The sequence below is a fragment of the Alexandromys fortis genome, unplaced genomic scaffold (assembly GCF_014885135.2).
Source record: "Alexandromys fortis isolate MF-2015 unplaced genomic scaffold, M_Fortis_MF-2015_v1.1 scaffold_26, whole genome shotgun sequence".
NCBI lineage: Eukaryota > Metazoa > Chordata > Mammalia > Rodentia > Cricetidae > Alexandromys > Alexandromys fortis.
The window spans coordinates 7468577-7475671 of record NW_026067894.1 but is presented as its reverse complement, the minus strand read 5'-3'; positions in this window follow the sequence as shown (position 1 = coordinate 7475671).

Genomic DNA, 7095 nt, shown 5'->3' with positions numbered 1-7095 from the left:
CAGCCTTCCCTGGAGCATGGTCAATATGCCAGGTGTCACATGGCTGAAGGAAACTGACTTTTCCTCTCTCAGCTCCTGCAGCTCTCAGATGCCAGTAATTCTTCGCGGCTCCTCATTCGCAGTGGGACTCCACGGCCACCCTTTCCTCCACACTGGGTTTCGGTCTGGCTTGACATGGAGGCCCTGGGCATGTCCTCTCAGTCTGTGCCTTTGTTCGTGTATCAGGCCTGCTGTGTCCAGAAACAGCTTCCTTCCAGTCACCCACCTCCTCAGGCTCTTCCATAGATCCCTGAGCCCTGACGGGAGGGCTGTGGTATGGACATCCCATGTAGAGTCACTCCTGCGGTGACCAGCTGTGGGTTTCCGTGTGAATTATCGTCTACTGCGAGAGCTTTTCTGGTGAGCGTCGACTATGTTCTGCTCTGTGGGTGCAGTGGTCAGTCGTCAGGAATCATTTTATTGCTATGACATTTTAGCAGAATAATAATGGTGGGTTTTCTCCTAGGAACCATGACCTATCATGTTTCAGGGTCCGGGAGTAAGTAGTTATAAACATAGCATGTCTTCCCAGTGAGGATTCACTCTGCTCACAGACCAAAGAAAAGCTCTCTACTAAAGTGTGGCCGACCGGGGCTCACGCCCAAGAGTCGGCCCTGAACAGAAGATGTCACTGGCTTATATACACCTTAGGCTGATGGATTTCACTAATGCCACTATCCTGGCTTCAGGTCACACTTTGAACAATTTAAACAGAGACTAGAGGCTGTATGTCTGACACCTGGGCAGATGGAAGTTTCACACAGCAAGGACATTAGCAGAATTATTTCTTAGGTATGACGCCAGTGTTGTTCTTTTTGAATGGTTGTTACCCAGGGTCATCTTGCTCACTTGTTAGAATTACGCTTTTTCTCAAGAAGAAAAGTGGGGGCTTTATGACTTTATACCAGGCCAGGGTAAGGCGTTGGTCGTGACACTGCCGTGTCCCCTTGAGCTGCCTTAGAGTCACGATGGCTGGGTCACCCTGATGAACAACACTTACACCCTAACACTGTCAATTTTGTCTGTCTCTAACAGGCTTGGCTAGCAGACTACTTGTCTTTGGGGTGACTTGGGGGCAGCTCTCTCTTAGCTAAATTCTGCTTTCTGTGGCTTAATGTCTCCTCAGCAAATCTATTAGTAAACCCTTTATAACATCAATTCTATTACTTTGAGTTTCTTCTATATCAAGGATAGAGGAACATGTTTAAGTGGAGTTATTAGGAAGGCATCCTGGGAAAGGCGCATCTCAACGGAAAAGGATTAGACCATTTATTTATAAAAAACAACCTCATAGCTTTCCATTTATTTATTTTACTGTGGCTGGTGTGGGAGGGCCTGTGGATCCAGCATGGGCATGTGTAGAGGCAGCTGTGGCAGCCAGTCCTCTCTTATCAGCCTATGAGTTTGCGGCCAGAAATCAGGTCGTCAGCTTTGGCCGTAAGTGCTTCTGCCTACCGAGTCACCCTGGCAACCCTGTTTATTTGTTTTGAGACAGTGTCTTACTCTGTAGCCCAGGCTGATCCCAGCACACCATGTTCCCCCTGCCTCAGCCTCCCAAGTACTGAGACTACAGGTATGAGCCACCACGGTTAATAAGGAGCAGATTTTGTTTTTGTTTTTCAATACCGGTTTTTTCTGTGTAGTCCTGGCTGTCCTGGAATGTTCTGGAGACCAAGCTGGCCTTGGATTCAGAGACATCTGCCTGCCTGTGCCACCACCCCCAAGTTAGCAGACTTTTTTGTTTTGTTTTTGTTGTTGTTGTGTTTTTGAGACAGGGCTCTCTAGCACAGGCTGTCCTGAACTCACTCTCTAGACCAGGCTGACCTCGAACTCACAGAGATGCAGCCTGCCTCTGCCTCCTGAGTGCTGGGAGATGAAGGATCTGTTGTACCATGGCCTGGCACGTGCTGACGTTTTTAGGCAGAGAACACAGCAACATGGGATGCTTCCCAGCACAGCACTTAGTCTGGGAGAAGCTGGTCTTGAGGGGCTGGAAGGTCAGAGTCACACCACAGTCTTGAACAAAGGCTCCCCCGCCCCAGCCTCACCGCCCTTCTGAGTTTAGCTGTACTTTTTCCTCTGCCTGCTGATGGACCATTGAGACTGGTCACCTCGAAGACACTTGTCCCTTCTAAGCAACCTCCCAGCCGACTCCCCTTCATTACCCCAAGGCTGTTGCAGAGCTCCTGGCCCACCCCCATTCCTTCTCCCTCCTCTCCAGTTCACGCCTTTTCCCAGGCTTCGGAGTGCTTGTGGGGTCTGTAACAGGACTTTGGAAGCTCGAGCCCGGGTCCATAGCTTGGCTCTGGCATTCAGCTGCTGTCACAGGGCCATGTGGAGGAGACGTTTACTGGTGGCTGGAGCATCGAACGGGGTGCTGACGTCCGTGTCTGCCGCTGGCGCAGGGCGGCTGTTTGATAAGCGCAGCGCCGCGCCCTTTCCTGCCAGTCTGGGGGGATTGTCTTACTTTCTTCACGGCTTGTCTGTTTCTGCCTGGGAGGCAGAGGGGTGTTTTAGATTTGGGGTGCCCACTGGCTCCCCTAATGACTGAGGGATCCAGATGTCTCTTCTAGCCCCGTGTGGAAGAACCTGGAACGGTAACTGGAGCTGAGCCGAGCCCTGGCTGAGATTTGCTCTTCTGCAATCCTCAAGAGGGTCCATCTTCAGCCAGGCGGTGATGGTGCACTCCTTTAACCCCAGCATTTGGGAGGCAGAGGCACGGGGGATCTCTGAGTTCAAGGCCAGCCTGATCTACAGAGCATGTTCCAGGACAGCTAGGGCTGTTACACAGAGAAACCCTGTCTCTAACCCCGCCCCCCCCCAATGAAATGGAGATTGGAGTCATTTTTTCCTGCCACTGTACCCAGGTACTGTCACCAGGCCACTTGGCTTCCCAGCTTCCCAGGGTGTGAGCAGGCCCCATTTCCTGCAGAAGCAGAACAGAGGGATGCCTGGACAACTTCTTAGAGTCCCTCAGTGAACTGGTCACAAAATTAGAAGGGTGTGATCCCTGCACCCCAACCTCTACAGAGAAAATTGGAAATCTGAAACTTGAGGGTGGTCTGGCCCCCTAAAACTCAGACCAGAGGCTGATCCCAGCCCCACCCCCAGCAGTGAGGTTTTAAATACGAACAGCTGAATCACGGTGTATTTATAGATGCGCCTCCTTCGCCAGGGTGTACCAGGTTCATCTGGGGCGCGGGCGGAGGGTGACAACCTGTTTATCATCCAAGGTGCCCAAGCAAGCTGTTGAGACAACCTCTGAGAACCAGGTCTGGATGCCGGCCCAGGCTCAGACCTGACCTGACCCTCACAATGTCCAGACCCAGGCAACTCTTCCTACTCTAATTGCCTCACCTCTGCTGGGACACCCCAGGCTACCCGAGGCAATCACACACACTGGGGAGCTCAGATTTGGATTAAAGCAGAAGAGAGATGCTGCTTCTTCCAGAAAGACAGCCTGGGTTAATCTGGAAGGCTGCAAGCCTTTGTTGGTCTCACTGCCGTGGGTTAAACCAGCCATATTTACTGGGACCTTCTACATATCAAACGCTAAGAGTTTTAGCATTGCTTTTTTTGTTTGCTTATGCATTTTTTTTTTTTTAAAAAAAGACAGTCTCAACCCAGCAGTGGTGGCACACGCCTTGGGAGGCAGAGGTGGCAGATCTCTGTGAGTTCAAGGCCAGTATGGTCTACAGAGCTAGTTCCAGGACAGCTAAGGCTGATAGTTCTGTTACACAGGGAAACCACCCTGTCTCAAAAAAAAAAAGAAGGAAGGAAAGAAGGAAGGAAGGAAGGAAGGGAGAGAGGGAGAGAGGGAGGGAGGGAGGGAGGGAGAAGGGAAGAAGGAAGGAAGAAAGGAAGGAAAGAGAAGGGAAGGGAAGGGAAGGGAAGGGAAGGGAAGGGAAGGGAAGGGAAGGAAGAAGTAAGAAAGAAGGAAGGAAAGAAAGAGGCCAGTCTCTGTTGTCCTGTTAGACAGGAACTCATCATGTAGACCAGGCTGGCCTCAAACTCATAGAGGTCTGCCAGCCTCTGGAACCCCATCATTACCGCCGTTCCTGACTGTGAATTATTCTTGTGATTGTAGGTAGGCTGACCCCAAATCTGCACTACTCCTGCCTCAGCCTCTCAAGGGTTGGGATTATAGGCCGGCTCTCTGATACCCAACTAAGATCACACTTTCAGGTAGTGCTAGAGTTCACACCTAGCACTTGAGTGTGCTGAGTAGATGGGCTATCTCTCAACACCTCGTTTCACTTGCTGTTCCTTTCCTTTCCTTCTCTTTTCTAGACCAGGCTGGCCTCGAACTCACAGAGATCCTCCTGCCTCTGCCTCCCAAGTGCTGGGATTAAAGATGTGCACCACCACTTTATTTTTAACTCTTGTTAATATTGTGTGTGCGCAGGGTATGCTGGCATGTATGCCCATCACACACGCCCGTGAAGATCAAGGATAACTTGCAGGAGTCAGCTATCTTCCTGTCACGAGGGCCTTCTGGCTTGTCAGCAAGCTTTTTTCTCAGCAGTCTTTCCATTCTGTCCAGGCTGGCTTTGAACTTGTGACCTCTTGCATCAGCCTCTGGGGATGCTGGGATTCCTTGTCTTATGAAATCTTTACAAATCTCTAAATTGCATGTTAATTTAATATAATATTTATAGGTGAAGAAATCAAAACTCAAAGGGATTAAGTAATTAAGTTATGTAATGTCTGTAATCCCAGCACTTCAGAGATGGGAGCAGTTTAAAGTCATCCTTAGCTAAGTAGCAAGTTCGATGCCAACCTGGACAATATGATACCCTGTGTCAAAAACAAACAGTATAACCACATACTTAGTAAATAGGAGGGGTAGGCTCAAAATGGATCTTCCTGGATCTTATCCAGCTGTGGGTAAGCTTGGGAGAATTATCAATTACATACACAATTACACACACACACACACACACACACACACACACACACCTCATGCTCAGTTTCCTGATCTCTACCTACTTCCCATAGAAGTAAGGACTCGAGAAACCTGTACAATTTCCGTCAGGTATCACTGTCTATGGCCCTTCAACAAATGGTTCCTTCTAAACCGTAGGAACAGCCGGCCAGGCCACCCCTGGCTCCAGTTTCACTTCAGGAACCAAAGGCTCAGGCTATTTCACTGCTCCGCTTTTCCTCTCCTGAGTAGCCAGGCTTTATGCTCCCTACCTTAGAGCAGAGTTAAGGAAATTGGGAGAGCCCAGGGGCTAGCCCTGGTTTGACTTTTAGGCTGTTTTCCAGCTGCCAGCCAGGCTGATAAAAGCTGGAGGCATTAGAACCCTAGAGCGACCCCTGGGGCCTGGAGACAGTTCTGACCTCGCAGTGGCTGCTACCTGCGCCTCAGCGACTCTGGTCTCTGCTGCTTTTGTTCCTCCAGCCGACACAGCCCTAACTCTGGTTCAGCCAGGTTCCAGACCAAGGCCTGACTGTGCATGGACGACCCATGCGACAAAGCCACGTTGTGATGATGCAGGGTGGTGAGGACTAATTGGTGGCCCTGAGTAAAGGCTGCGCTCTGTTCCACCCTGAAACCGAGGATGACCCTAGTCCTGATGCCTCGATCTTGTGTTCCTGGAGTCCCAGGCTCCCAGACTTTCTGGCCACTCTGACTCTAAACATCCCTTAGTCCAGTGATCAGGGCTCAGTGCCTACCAAAGTGAGGTCCAGTCAGACGTATGAAGTTCAGGTTTCTTGCTAGGGTTCCTTAAAGGGTAAAGGGACCTGGCTCAGCTCTTGGGTTATGATCCATAGGAAGAGTGACTTTTGAACAGTTTAGGGTTTTCTCTTTGTTCTCTGTGTGTGTGTGTGCGCGCGCGTGTGTATGGCCTGTGTCTATATGAACATGTGTGCCCCATGTAGATGTCAGAGGCCAACTTTCAGGAGTCATGCCTGGGGACTGAACTCAAGTAGTCAAATGTGTTTTTGTCACCCACCCCCTCCTCCTCCTCCTCCTTCTCCTCCTCCTCCTTTCCAGGCTCTTGCTGTGTAGCCTGGGCTGCTCTGATGTTCACTGTGGAAACCAGGAAAGCTTGCCGCAATCCTCTTGCCTCTGCCTCTCCAAGCTGGTGTCACAAGCATGAACCACCACGTGGGTTTGTGGATTTCCTTCTAGGGTTTTTGCTGTTGTTTTGTTCTGTATTTTTAATGCCTGACTCGCGCTTCTTATCCATATGCTTATTTACACATCCTCGTATATTTGAGTTTTTTTTACATCGTTTATTTCCTATGTGCATTTGTGCACTAACCCCCAGCAGGTGGAGGCCAGATGGCAGAGTTTATGAGCTGGCTTTTTCCTTCCGCCATTGGGTCCCAGGGATGGAACTCCAGTTGCCAGACCCTCACCTGCTGAGTCATCTCTCTGGCTCCATTATTTTTGTACTAGTCTAGTAATAGATTAGATTTAGATTACATATAACCAGCATGTATTGTTTCATTTATAGTACTGACATCTTTCCATATTAATATTCAGAATGGAAAGCTAGGCCCTGGGGAGATGGCTCAAGGATGAACTGCTCTTCCAGAGGACTGGGGTTCAGTTCCCTGCACCCACGTGGCAGCTCACACCTGTCTGTGACTCCTGTTCCAGGGACCCGGAAGCCCTCTTTTCGCCTCCACAGGCACCTGGATGACATGGTGTGTAGACAAACATGCAGGCAAAACACCCATACATATAAAATAAATTTCAAAAACGTAGGAAAAATGCCATGCTTTTTCCTTTCTCTCTCTCTCTCTTGTTTTAACCTCTCTTGCTCTCTTTCTCTCTCTCTTTTCTTTCCTCCCTTCCTCCATTCCTGGTGTGAGTTTCAAGACAAAGTTTCACTATGTAGCCCAGGCTAGCCTCTAACTTGAGGAAATTCTCTTGCCTCAGTCTCCCAAGCGTTGACATGACAGGTATGAGCCAGTACACATCATTTCTGTGCAGTTTTTTAAATTTATTTATTTTTATTTCATCTGTATTGGTGTTTTGCTTGTATACATATCTGTGTGAGGGTGTTGGATCCCTAGGAACGGGAGTTTCAGACAATTGTG